This window comes from Gavialis gangeticus, unplaced genomic scaffold (genome assembly GCF_001723915.1).
Source record: "Gavialis gangeticus isolate Ggan-Ray unplaced genomic scaffold, GavGan_comp1, whole genome shotgun sequence".
Classification (NCBI taxonomy): Eukaryota; Metazoa; Chordata; order Crocodylia; family Gavialidae; genus Gavialis; species Gavialis gangeticus.
Genome location: NW_017728992.1, coordinates 29,366,367 through 29,381,498, shown reverse-complemented (window position 1 = coordinate 29,381,498; position 15,132 = coordinate 29,366,367).

Genomic DNA, 15,132 nt, shown 5'->3' with positions numbered 1-15,132 from the left:
TGCAGGCTGGGGTTTGCCTGGTCTGAACTGAAGGAAGGGAGGCATGAGGGAGCCATGAAGTGGGGGGTTCCAATCCCTCTGCCCCCCTCCAGCCCAGGCGGGGCAAATCCTAGCCCACAGCTCACCCCCTCCCCGTTCTGTTCCTGCAGACAGCACTGGGGGCAGGGCTAGGCTAATGATTGCATGAAGGATTGACCCTAAGAAACAGAAATTCCTTAGGGCACTCCACTTTGGTGCACCTTCATCTGTTCCTCATTAGATAAGGGTTAATTTGTTGCATGATTGGCCACTTTTTAAGCATTCTGTATCCATGCACATGTGTCATGGCACAACTGTATAGCACTTTCAGGGGGATCATCATGCAACAAATATAACTTATGTTTGTTCCCATAGATAAGAAATGTACTGTGACTTACAAATAAATACTAGCTAATTCCACATTATGATCTTGAATCTCTTTCCATCTAAGATAATACAAAGATTATCCTTGACTTCAATGGTTTAGCATCTACCCTGAAAAGACCTTTGAAAGCTGGCTTTTCACTTGGAGTAACTGTATGTGGCTGACTTGGGTGCCTTTTAGATTTCTGTCAGAACACTCTATCCACTACTGGCTTTAGGTGTTTAGTCCCCATCCCAGTCTTCTCTGTCCTTAAATATAAGCTCCTTTGCCATTTGGGAAGTATTACTCAGCTGAACATTTTACCAGCTGCAAAGCCAAAGCTGCTCATGTCAATTATTGAAAACATTACTTTGGCAGTGATTAGATACAATTGCTGAAATTGTTCAGCTCCAGAATTGTAAAGCTAAAGAAACTTGCAGACCAAGAATTTGAAAAACAATTTCAAAGTGTTTTGGTCATGGTGTCAATATCCCTTTCTTGGTGCCTGAAAAATAATCTCTTCTGCTAAAGAAGGAAAATCTCCCATGCATAAAAAAGCTCCAGCTCAGTGCAAAACAATTTTGAAAGGACAGGAGAACAAGGATCTAGAGGCTTATGGGTCAACTGAAATTGCAGGGTTAGATTTACAACCTTGTGACTCTACTTCATCAGACAACCTTCCAGCAGTGGAACACTTTAATCTCTTGGGTGTAAAGGTTCATATCTCTGAGTTTAATGGCAATGTACAATCATTTTGAAAATCTCCAATTGTTGGACTTTTTCCCAGAATGTGTTCAGGATCTAATTCAGGTCTTCTTGCAAAGAACACTGTCAGCATTTTTCTACTGGTCCAGAATCCATGAGAAGAAGCAGAAGTTTCTCTCTGTCACTTCTCTAAGGTCGAGTTAGGAACACAGGAAAATGTTATGTTTGGTCTAGGTTACTGTTTGTGGTAAAAATAACAGTCTCTTATTTTTTTAATTTTCACATAGGTGCCAGTTTGTAAAAAGTGAGTTTTCAGTTGTGTTCACTTTTGGCTGAAGAGTACAATTATGTATTCTTTTATGTATTCAGGTTATAACTAATTAGATGCCATTCTCAATATACAAGATGACACTGTGGCTATAATACTAGGTCATAATTCAACCCATTTCCCCTCTCTCTTGTAGATGGGGTTGAAGAACCAGAAATCTACACAGCAGATCTGGTTTACTGCTTCTTCCTTCTATTGTCTCTCCACTTCTATTAACTGTTTAAACAACTGTTTAAACTTCTTTGTGTAATGAACAGGGGGTTAATACTAGTAAGGACAATAAAATAAACATATTTAAATTATAAACTCAGGCATTTGTCATTAAAGAATATCCAGGCAACCCAAAACTTGTGACATGACTGAGCCAGTAAGTATGTAGAAAAAACAGCAGATGATTATTTAATGAAAGATGGAATCATGATTTACATACACAAAGAAGTTGAGTGCTGATAACACTAAAATAGAATTTGGTAATTTATGAATCCATAAGTTTGCCATTTGTATAGTGTTCTCACTATAGGAAAAACTGCATTTAGATTCCTAGGTTTGGGCTGCATCTTTAGCAAGAGTTGAATCATCAATGCATGTGCTGCCTCTTGACTGGAGTAGGTGAAAACTGGGTAACATAGGAGCAGTGAAAGGACAAAGTGGTCTGGCCTTGCTTTCTTATCTCATCTCATACTACCTGCTCCAACAATTCCCTGGCATTCTGAGTGTATCGTGTGTTGCTGCTGCTGCTCCTTTGACAGGAATAGGGTCTATACCTTTAGAACAATCATACTCAATGACTTCAGCAATTTTCCTGAGGAATACCAGCAACAAAAGAGAAATGGCAAATTTGATATTTTGTAACTCAGATACCCTGCATAGAATACTACATAACTAGATTTTTTCTAGCGCAAGTACTTATCCTCTGACAAAATGTCAAAAGTTTCCTACAGAAAATGGAAGTACAAGGTCAAGCAAGGGTAACATTGGACCCCTGCTAAACCAGATGGGACAATTGACGACTGACGCCCAGGAAAAAGCCAACCTACTAATTGGGTACTTTGCATCGGTCTTTCACCAGTCCCATGGGATGCCCCTGCCCATTACAGGACAGGGAGGCCCAGGTGAGGGAGATTCCTTGCCCTCCATCAATGCTGATCTTGTGAAGGAACACCTTGAGAGGCTGGACACCGAGTCACATGACCCTGACAATCTACACCCCAGGGTACTCAAGAAGCTGGCGAGTACTGTAGCTCAGCCCCTTGTATGGATCTTCAAGAACTCCTGGTGCTCTGGTGAAGTTCCTGAAGCTTCGAAGGAAGCCAATGTGGTGCCTATCTTCAAGAAAGGGAGGAAAGTGGATCCGGCAAACTACAGGCCCATCAGCCTGACCTCTATCCTGAGGAAGGCTTTAGAAAAGATTATCAAAGACGCCATTCTTAATGGACTGGCCAATGGCAACATCCTGAGGAATACCCAGCATGGTTTTATTGAGGGTAGGTCTTGCTTGACCAATCTTATTTCCTTTTATAACTAGGTGAGCTGTCACCTGGAGAAGGGAGAGAAGACTGATGTCATATATCTTGACTTTAAAAAAGCCTTCTGTGATCAGTGGGGCCTAACGTATAGCACGGCCTCTCGGGTGTGTAGCCCTGCCCTTCAACTCACCTGCCATGACTTTGATGTTAAACTACCAAGAGAGGGGGTTCAGTGGAGATCTTCCTGGGAGGGCCTCCTGACAAACAGCAGTACTCATGATTGTTTTGTGCGATGTTCCACGGGGCTCCGCCTCCCCTACACCCCATCTGCTCACAAACCAGATGGATGTTCGTAGAATGGGGATTTCAGCCCCTGTGGGTTTGCCCGCAGCTTGCTTCAGGTAGGGTCCCATGTCGGCGCGGATCCAGCTGGCTCTCCTTCCTCCGGCCTCAAAGCACGGCCCGCCTTCTCTAGGTGCTTTGATTTCCCCTTTTTCTTTTTTTTGGGGGGTTCTCTCTTTTTTTTTCCTCAGAAGAAATACTCCCCTGAGAAGAGGGCTGTGGAGCTTCCCCCTTGACCCCAGCCTCCTCCAGGGGGCTCAAATACTTCCTCTGCCCTGCTCCCTAGAGGGAGCTTAAATGCTTCCCTCAGCTTGCCTTCAGCAGGGAGCTGGAGGGCTTCCCCTGCTCTGCCTCCTACAGGGTGCTCAGAAGTTTCCCCTATGTGGCCTACAGGAGCCGTGCAGGCTGTGCTGCTCCTCTTCCACACTGGAGCCTCAGCACATCTAGCATGCTGCCCACCAGTGATCTCTCTCTCCATCTCACCCCCTGCCCTGGATTCGGTGAGGCTTTTAAACTTTCCCACGGAGGCTGATACAGCCGCTGTAATTGGTCCAGCTGTTCCCCACATGGGAAACAGCTGATTAAACAGCTGGCGTAACGCCGGCTGCAGTCCCGGCTCCTGCTCTGGCTACTCGGCAGGGGTAAGTCACCCCTGCTGGGGTTCTGTTTCCAGGGTTTGGGGCCCACGGGGATTACCCTCTCCCCTTTGGGAGCCTGTGGTGGCACCTCACTGCCACACCTCTGATCTTGTTTCCCATGATCACCTCTTGGCAAAACTGGCCAACTATGGCCTCGGGTCCACCATGATCTGCTGGCTGGGAAATTGGCTCCATGGTCAGACCCAGAAGGTTGTGGTTGATGGAAGTCAATCGTCATGGTGCCCTGTGACCAGTGGGGTCCCTCAAGACTCTGTTCTTGGACCTATATTGTTCAACATCTTTATTAATGATGTGGACATTGGAGTCAGAAGTGGACTCACCGTGCTCGCCAATGATATCAAACTTTGGGGTAAAGCATCCATACTTGTGGACAAGAGGGTGATCCAGGCTGACCTTGACAGGCTCAGTAAATGGGCGGATGAGAACCTGATGTTGTTTAACACTGAAAAATGAAAAGTTCTCCACCTTGGGAAGAAAAACCTGCAGCATGCTTATAGGCTTGGCAGTGCTACACTGGCTAGCACTACGGATGAAAGGAATTTGGGGTTTATGATTGACCATAAGATAAATATGAGCCTTCAGTTTGATGCTGGGGCTAGTAAAGCATGCAAATCACTGGCTTGCATCCATAGATGCTTCTCAAGCAAATCCCAGGATGTCATTTTCCCATTGTATTCAGCCATGGTGAAGCTGCAGCTGGAGTACTGCATCCAGTTTTGGGCTCCTCAATTCAAAAAGGATGTGGAGAAGCTTGAGAGAGTCCATAGAAGAGCCACGTGCATGATCAGAGGTCAGGAAAACAGGCCTTATGATGACAGGCTGAGAGCTATGGGGCTCTTTATCCTGGAAAAGCGCAGGCTCAGGGGCAATCTGATGGCCACCTATAAGTTTATAAGCGGTGTCCACCGGGACCTGGGGGAACGTTTGTTCACCAGAGCACCCCAAGGAATGACAAGGTCGAATGGTTATAAACTCCTGCAAGACTGTTTCAGGCTGGACATAAGGAAGAACTTCTTTACTGTCAGAGCCCCCAAGGTCCGGAATAGCCTGTCATTGGAGGTGGTTCAAGCACCAACTTTGAATGCCTTCAAGAGAAATCTGGATGCTTTTCTTGCTGGAGTCCTATGACCCCAGCTGACTTCCTGCCACTGGGGCAGGGGGCTGGAGTCGATGATCTTCCGAGGTCCCATCCAGCCCTAATGTCTATGAGATCTATGAAATCATGAAAGAGCCTTTTATAATAGAAGGAGCAGAGGTCCCCTATAATTTATTATTTGGCCTATAGCAGTTTTAATACACCTCATAAATTACTAAAAAATGCAAATACCGCTTCAAATGCCATGGTTCTACTTCTGTATACAAAGCTGAATCTCCCTTGATAACAGATTGGGTAACCTATCATGGCATAAAAAATGCTGGTATGAGGTGCATTACTCTTATATAAGCATAATAATGTTCCATGTTAAGTATAAACCTGTGTAATTAGCAGGTGCACTCAAACTCTCCTTTGAGTTTAAGGAGAGGCTGGTATGAGGACAGCACAAGTTGTATCTGATTAAATGTGTATTTATTTACTTAAATCACAATTAGAATTATTATGCACAAATAGCCATTTGTCCATTCTGATAGCACATTAGAAAGTGTTACTTATTGGTATACGCAAGTTACCATGGTTACTCTTGAGCAAATATTTTACTTGCATATGCAACCCTATTTACTTTATGTGTAGATTAGTTACATAAATGCACAAGTACTTATGTTGACAACAGGCTTCCTTTTCATAATTGCATATTAAAAGCATTTTTGTGAGACAAGCCATTTTCATGTGAAGACATCCAATTAGCAAGAACTGGAATACAGACAGAAAGACTGCACAGTAAATATTTTAGGGATATTTAATATAAGACAAATAGAAGTTTTTTCAAATTAATATCTTGATTTTAATTTTTAATACAAAGATAGGAATTTTTTACTGATACTGTAACCAGTGGATAGTTTCCACCTAAGAACGGCTCTCTTTGGTTACAAATCATTCGTGAAGCAGAATATCAAAGGCAAGAGCCTTTTACTGAATGTAAAAAAAAATAATAACTATGGAGCATTAATTCAAGCCCTCATTCCTGTGCCCTTCATTGCATCTGCTCCATAACACAGTAGCCCCTCTAGCTTTAATGGGCCTCCTCACACCAGGTGCAGACATTACACTTTTACCAGTATGAAAGTGATAAAGAAAAATGGTCTATACCTGTAACAGAACAGAAGGTTGGCACACACACACTCATTTAAAAATGGAAGAACCCAGTTTAAGATCCCTACTCCCCCTACCAACTCACCAAAGAGTGAATGTGTGTTCTTTTCGCTACCAAGCTAAACTACAGTGCTAACAGAAAACTGTGTAACTTAGATCAGTTCTGCCTCGGACTATTTGAATGTCTATACCTAGCCACAAAGTATGGCACAATCTATCTCTAATTGAGAACAGCATCTGCAGAGCAGAATTGACCAGCCCTCCGTTTAAAGCTAGTTCTTTTGCTTGTATGGACTTAGGAAGTAGAACATGATACAATTTTGCAAGGCAAGCCATAAACTTATAGATTTTTGGAGTGTAAAATCCCCGAAAATTCTTAATTACAATACTGAGTTAGGAACTTGTGCTTCAGTCAGTTTCTTTGCAGAACACAGTTATATATGAACAAGACAGGGTTGTGGGGGAGGAGAAGGAAGCTTTGTAAAGCTTTGTAATAGTCAAAGTCAGTCGAATAGTTACAAGTTCCTACAACAGTGCATTGTAAAGGTCTCATGTACATTTCCTATGAAAAACTATGCATTTATTATACCATTTCTCTCTGTAAATCTAGGCAAATAGAAGACATTTAAACTCCAAAAGAAAGAACTTGGATGACCTACAGCATGAAAATACGTTGGAATTTAAGAGATTAGCTATAAAGGCAGAGATGGTTACAGTCAATGCTTACAGTCTTCCTTCTCTCTGCAAAAGTGATAAGATTGCACAAGTTTACTGGCTACAGAGCAACTGGACCAAAGCAATTCTCTCAAGCATTTGCCAGCTAACTCCTTTGTTGGTTCCAACAGTTGCAGTGAGTTTAAGAAGGCAAGCACAATGTTGAATTTATAGTGGAAATTTAACAATGGGAGTGGTCAAATGAGCTGTACAAGAAAACAGACAGCCAAGAAAAATTTAACAGCATGCCAGTAAAGAAGAAAACAAGCAATCTCAGAGACCGAGGCAACTGCTATCTCTGGCAGGAGCCTCAATCTGTAATGTGCTGTTAGTTACATAGTAGCAATTTTAAAAATGATAATAATAAAAGTGTGAGACAGCTAGAGAACACTTTTTGTGAATACTTTACATACAGGCACTTCTCTACTACATATCATCAAAGTATGCATATGTGGATGCACAAAAGAGTAAGTGTCTAAATCTCTTTGCATTTTAAGTATGCAATCCATCAAAATCCCACCTAATCCTGCAGGTGCCTGATTACCCATAGAAATCTACATTTTTCCAGGACAGTTCCCTTGGAGCCTGGAGTGTTACATTTCTCTGTATTAGATAGACTGGGGCCCTGTATCCCTAACATTGTCTAGCTAAGGATTCAGCAAAACTTGGCTCAACAAGGCTCCATTTTTTAGCAAGCTTCCCTCCCTCTTCAACCTTCCCTACCCCTTTCTCCTTAGTTTAATGAGATTTCTGCTTTTAATCAAGTTCCCCCTCCCTTCCTGAAAAATAGTATCAGGCTCAGTTAGGACACCAAAAAGAAAGTGAGAAAGGACTTTCAAGTTAATTGCAGATCGTACCAGGAAGATAAGTCTTCTAGGAAGAAAGAGAGGCTTGAAGGAAAGTTCAACAATAAGAAAACAACTAACTGACACACATAGCAACATAGTAAAATAGGGTACAAGTGCAGAGGTATCTGTGCGTTAACTGGTTTTCTTATGCAAGCATTCAAATATACTTGGTTTCTATAGTTATTCAATGTGTAAGAAAGGGTGGTGTAACACCTTCAACTTAACACTAAGGGTGCAGACAGGAGTACAGCTCCCTCCTGTAACTGAGAACACTTTGCTTTATACGCTTTGAACACTTTGTTCTGAGTTGCAACAATCCCCCAGACCAAACAGAACTTCACAGTTGGCTCGGTGGGGGACTGGGGGTGGGGGGAGAATCTAGAATCTAGCTGTTGGCTCTGAGCGTGTGTTGGATTTTCCTTACCAATGTCCCTCCTCCCTGCCAGCCCACACAGTTTTCAGAATGGGAGGGGGTAAAGGGAGCAGAGGGAGCTTGTTCTAAGGGTTCCCCAGCCAGCCCTGGAGGCTGGGATGGGTGAATCAGAGCCTGCCCCCCCCACCTTGGGGCAGCTCCCATACACCCATCCCACCCTTTGGGGGTGGGGGGGAGGCTGAAAAAAGCTCAGACTGAACTCTCTCTGCTCCCTTCCCCCTTCCCATTCTGAAAACAGCAACCAGTTGGCAGGTAAGTGCATTTAAAACATGAACTAACCCACATTCAAGCAGTTTAGTTTGGGTTAAGTGCTTTCCTGGCATCGCAAAGTCATTCCCTTTCAGGCATGGATTATATAATGTACTAACTTTAATAAGTCACAGCATTCCAGTAACTTGAAACCATTGCAAGTGAACCTGTTTTAAAGGTGTAAAAAATGTAACTGTTCCATCACACTTTGAAAGTGTAACTGCTGCATATTTTTCCTCTGCCAGCCAGTCTAATTAGCCAGACATCAGTAATTAAATCAGGGATTCTCAACCTACTTAGCCTTGAGGCACCCCTTGGAAACTGCCAGCTCTTAGTTTTTACTAATTTTTTAGGTACAGAAAAATTTTCTGTTGCAAAGATCACAGAAAGGCCACATCGTGTTAGAATGTTTTGACACTTTAGATCGCTATTTGAAATCTCTGGGTTTATCTTGTGAATCATGTTTGCATGCCTAACAGTAGCAACAGCATGTGGCATCCTTGAAAGAATCAAGGCCTTGCAGGGTGCCATGGCACCTTGGTTGAGAACTCCTGAATTAAAGGCTCTCCAGCTAGACTTACTGTGTTGCTTCTTTAAGTTTAAGAAGTACTACATGCTGTAAACAAGAAACAAAATCAAACTGTGTGGGGATGGCCAATGCAGCAACTTGCAACACCATGGGACCTAGAGTTCATATGCCAAGGAGTGACACCATCTTGTCCACTTGGAAATTATAAACCAGACCTGCCTATTAGGGTTGTGCAAAATTTCGCTGCCAGTTTTGTTTTGATGCTGTTTGATCTGTTTCATGGTTAAAACAAAAAAATCAAAATGTAACAGATAAACTCAAAACAGCCTTAAAACAAAATGAGGCCAGCTGAAATGTTTTGCCGTTTCAACGCTGTTTCGATGTTTCACCCATAGGCTATAATGGGGAAGGACAAGTTAGCCTATAACTTTGTCATTTATGGCTTGATTTGGATGAAACTTGCAGGAATGGTAGCCCCTTCAGAGGGCATGAAGCCTGCCAGGCTTCAAGGAGATAGGTGCAGGAGGCTTGGGGAAACTGCATCCCAAATTCTTGAAAGCAAAACTTGTGTCACGTGTATGTGTTAAGCCACAGCAGGGTCAAAACTGCAGGCCTGCTAGCCCCTGCTGAGGTCATGAAGCCTGCCAGATGTCAAGGAGATAGGTGCAGGGGCTTCTGGGTTCTGGGTCCCTGAACCTCTAGCTGTTGACAGGCAAAATTTGTGTCATGGGTGGTTGTGCAACTGTGTCTATCTTGGGGCACGATGGAGAGGGGGGAGCAGGAAACTACCGCAGGCCTGGCTACTAGGCTCTGCTGTGGCCACAAAGCCTGCCAGCTGTTAAGAAGATAGGTGCAGGGGTTCTGGGGCCCTGCACCCCTAGCTGCTGACAGGGAAAACTCGTGACATAGGTGCTTGTGCAGCTGACTACCATTGTCTTGGGGCATGAGCAATTCCCTGCTCTGTATTGATTCTTCCTCTCCTTAGTCTCCTTGCTCATTAACTCGTTATCCTAGCTAGCTACTGTGTTATGCAATCAATCATGATTCACTCAGGAACCAGCTCAATACACAGCAGTTAATGAGCAAGGATTAACACCTACAAAACCACAGACTAGGGAAAAGAAAGACTTGATACAGGCTTTGTGGCCTCAGCAGGGGCTAGCAGGCCTGCAACTTTCACCCTGCTGCACTTTAACACACACAGTGTCACCCATGTCAAAAGTTTTGCTTGTCCGCAGCTTGAGGTACATTTTTCCCCAAAACCCTGCACCTATCTCCTTAAAACTTGGCAGGCTTTGTGGTCTCTACAGGGGATAGCATGCCTGCAGTGTTGACTCCATTGTGGCTTAACACATACAGTTGACATGAATTTTGCTTTCAAGAATTTGGGGTCCAGTTTCCCCCAAACTCCTGTACCTATCTCCTTGAAGCTTGGCAGGCGTCATGCCCTCTGAAGGGGCTACCAGTCCTACAAGCTTCATCCAAATCAAGCCAGAAATGACAAAGTTATTCCCAATTATATCCTATGGGCAAAATGTCAAAACAGTTTAGCTGTTTCGACCCTGTTTCAACAGAACACAACAGAGCAGCAGTTTCGAATCAAAACAAAATTCAAAATGAAATGCTGGTCCATTGAAACGTCAAAACACTGGTTGAAATGGAATGCTGCCGTTTTGCACAGCCTTACTGACTATAGACAATCCCATAAAGGTTGAACCCTTTAGGCATGCTCAGAGCATGTCTTTCCCAGCTTAACAGTATTGAGCTCAGAACAAAACACAGCATCCATGAATACTTGTATTTTTAAAAATGACAGCAGTGTTGCTCATGGTGTCATCAGTTTAGGAAGCAGGAAGTCCTTCTGGACATCAGGCTGTTCATATCTGTATCTCCCATTTCGCAGAGAGACAAATCTGGGTGAGGAAGCTCCACCCATCACACTGAAGCTATGCCAATGTACTGAAGAAGTATACAATTCATAGAGCCAGTCAGAAGCAGAATCATCCTGCAGTTAATGGCACTCTACTGGGGAGTAGGGGAAGGTTCCAGGGTATGGTCCCTGCAATCAGAACAACTTATTCATCTTGTATTAAATAGCCATTAGTTACAATTTTCTCAGTCATTCTCTATCTTTTCTAACAAGCCACTTTCATGTCTTAGATTCAGCACTATCTGGACTGGACTCAGAAGCTTTTCAACCGAAAGTTACCTCAGGCACAAACCTTGAGAGCAGAAGAGTTTCTTCTCAGTGTTTCCCAGGTGTGATATTTCTACCCTCTTCCATAACCTGGAGCAGAAAAAATAGCAGTCACACTTTCCCTTTTTAAACTTTGAAATTTTCTATCAAGTTTATTTTTCTATTTGTCTGCTCTTGACAGGGACAACAGAGTGCTCTTTGCACAGTTCTTTCCTAGCAGGGTTTTCTTGATTATTTAGCTCAGTAGTTGTCAACCTATGGTCTGTGGACCCCTGGGAATCCACAGACTATGTTTAAGGAGTCCACAAATATGACTATGATCAATCAAATGTATGTGAATGCCCACACTTATAATTCAAAGGGGTATGCGCCTCAATTCAACATTTCCAAAGGGGTCTGTACCTCCATTCATGTTTTTAGGGGTCCACAGATGAAAAAAGGTTGAAAACCACTGGCTTACCTAATTGATTGATTGATTGATTGATTGACCAACTGATTGGGAGAGAGGAACACCAGTCTCATCCTATGTTGCAAGGCTTCTGGCCCCTTAAAGAAAAAGCAAGCTTTCCCCATATTTGCTATCCCCCCAAATCTTTGTCCCACTGGACACACTTAGGTCATGTTAGTCTGGATCTTGTTTTACCCAATTGTCTTTTTTCCCTATTCATTATGTTTAGCATAGTGAATTCTTCAGCTGCTCTATAGTTTGCTTTACTGCGCTGTGGTACAGGCAACCCCTGCTTAACACTGTTTCACTTAGCGCTAGTTTGCTATAACGCTTATTTGAAATTGATACCTGATTTCATTTAGCGCTCAGCGAGTTTCATTATAATACTCTCGGTCTCCATCTTGGGTCATTAAAAACAATTGTGGTCACCGTCTTGGGTTGTAAAATGTTTTGCTTAACGCTCATTTCACTTAACACTCAGTTTTTTAGGACCAATTAAAAGGGATAAGCGGGGGTTGCCTGTATCTGAGGATATGAACTGTTTAGGAGGTATAGGGGATAGTGAAATTGTATTTTAATGCATCCTGAAAAATCATGTGCTGTAGGGAATGTTTTGGGAACTATGAGAGCATCTCTGGGCTTTAAGCTGGATTTTCAAGTTTCAGTGATGGCTAGGAGCTTTCTTTCAAATTCAGATCTGAAAACCATAATCCACTATGCCAGTTGATGAAAACATGTGGGAGGTCAGTCTTGGTAGTCACTCCTCAGTTCTAAAATTTCCTCCCATTTGTGTCCATGCATGAGCTCTCACAGAACATCTTTCAAAGGCACTATAAAATGGGGTTAAGTTTGGGGGCACTGCCTGGGGAGTTTCTATTACATATTATTTTAATATTTTTATCTGCCTTTATAAATGGATCTGTTTTTTATTGTAAGGCACCTGGAGCTTCTTCTTGGAAGACAGGCATATACATCTAATAAATACATAACGCAATGAGGACCAGGTTAGCCTCTGAAAATCCCCAGAAACCATAGATTTGTGTGAAAGGGCACAGCTCCTGACTGATGAATCCAAAGAATTTAATGAAAAGCAGCAAAACAAAGAGTAAAGAACACACTATTTTACTTTGCAAGGCATGTCAGCCCTCCATGTGTGTTTGCTTTAGATTTACAGCTCCATTTTGGAGAAGGAAACACATTTATTTGACTTACTGCACACTAGAGCAGTCTGGTTCAGAAGTAGGTGGAATTCAACAGCTTGTCTGTGCTCAAGCTGAATTGAGTATAGCCAGTACACAACTGGTAATTCACCATTTACTTTCTGAGTCAGCCAGTGTGTTACCAGAATAGTTATTTCCAACCCACAAACAGGGAAGTATTACAAGAAGTGACCTTTCATGTAGATCTTTTGCCATTATTTTCATGTAGATCTTTTGCCAGCATTTACATCTGTTGTATTATCATTAAGAAACTATACTATACTATTTCCCCCCATCTCTTGTTTGTGCATAGGCAGATGGGGTCAATGTGAGAGTATCCTTTTGTACCTGCCTGCTGTTCTTTTTCTGCATTGGTGCTGTTTTCCTCTCTTGGCAGATAATCTGGAATAGCTGTTCTTCTTGCCATTAATAATCAAGCTTCCCCCACAGACACCACTTCAGACAGAGAGAAAGGATAGGGGAAGGAGTGAAAATAAAGCTGAATTTCTTCTCTTTCCTGATGCTTTAGCCAATTTTCCACTAAGGCTTGTAAATTTTCAGGAGGAAAACATGAGACTGCTGCAGTGCCTGTCTTTTTCAGGAAGGGGCAAGCTGAGCTTTATAGAATTAACAAAATCCTGTTCTTCCTATAGTCCATGTAGCTAGTCCCATCATTTTGTTGTCACTTCTCTCAGATGTAGGTATCATGAGATTTGGGAGGGTAGCAGAATATTTCATGGGACATAAAAATGTTAGTTTTAGTAGAGCATTGAGCTGAACTCGCCTCCTTTCCAGTTTAAAGAGTAACTGGGGACACATGCTGCCTTCCCCTTCAATGCATTCATACATTGAGTCCTATGCTACCCTAATACCTACAGTTTGGCAACAGAAAAAGGAGAGGATGACGCTTCTGGATTTGGGGTAGATGTAATTTGTCTATGGGTGCTCTCTGTATAGAAGAGGCAGGCAATGAGGCCAGAAAACCTTTTCTTTAGTTACTCCCAGCATGAGAAAAGGACATTTTAGGCAGGACCATGTAGCAAATGCAGCTTCGGTGGTTGTATTCTCCCTCTTAGTACTCTCCTGTGTCTTCCCAGCTATACACTGGGACACAAAGAGATCATCTGAATAGGAAATTATTCTATTCAGATCCTAGTACTGATTGTGGCCAGTTCCCAAAAATGCAGTGTTTTTTTCTTTTTGGTTGGGCCTTAAGTTTACAGAAATACAGGCCCTAAAACCAGTCTGTGGGAAGAATATAAGATTAAAAGAGTAAATTAAATCTTCAATAAATTCTGTTGAATTTCAAAGAGCAGCCCAAGTTTAAATATGAGCTGAATTTATGCACACCCCTTTTAATTTGTATCAGTTTTTGCCATATTCTTACTCACAGCAATGTCCAAATGAACAATATTGGTTTGCTTAAGTGATACACACCTGTCTATACTGTAGTGTCAGATGCCACAACTAGGTTTAAAAGGAGTTGTCCAAGACACAGGAAAATCTACCTTAGGAAGCACTGAGCTGCATGCAGGCTAATTTAATTTGCCAGAAGCCTGCATGCTACTCCATACCACTGTAACTAGGTTGCTACTAAGCTAGTGCCTTTAAACTAACTTGGATTAGTTTGCATTGCATCCTGCAGTCCAGCCTTATGATTAAAGTAATGAAAAGGCATCTGGTTTCAGCTCCCATGTCTGTAGAAACATCTCTGAGGTTTTATTTGCATTGTTTCTATGTAGAACCCAGAAGTGCTTGGACCACCTTCCCTTGTTTTACGTATATCAAGTTATACAGCTTCAACAGCTCCATGTAGATGTTTGTGCCTCCCGGTAAATGATCATGCTGCTTACTTTAAGCCATGTGATATTAGATCAAGAGCAGCTTGTGCACATATTCACTGGTACTGGGAGCCATGCCAATAACTTGACCTAAATAAATTAGAGTGGGAGGGAGGGAGGGAAGAAGGGGTGGGCAGAATCATTGGGGGCTTAACAGGTCCACAGGTGGGGTGGGTAAAAGTGGGATCAGGAGGGCTTACAGGGGAGTGTTGGTGGGTCTCTGGAGGCAATGTCTGTCTGGGGTGGGGGGTGGGGCTTAGGGAGCCATTTTTTACCCAATTTGTCAGGGTCATTTTTTGCCCAGTTTAATTGCCCTGAACCAGTGCCTGGTTATGACATGCTGAGGCCCTAAGCTATGTCCAGCTGAAGAGGCCCCATGTGATAAAAATAATGATTTATTATTCTCACAGAAAGGACACTGAAAATATAAATATGAAAGCTTTATATTTGCATATATACAAAGGTGAAGGCATAAAGAAATATTATTATCTAACATACAACAAATTTATGAATTCATTATGAATAATAATGGTGGAGCCATATA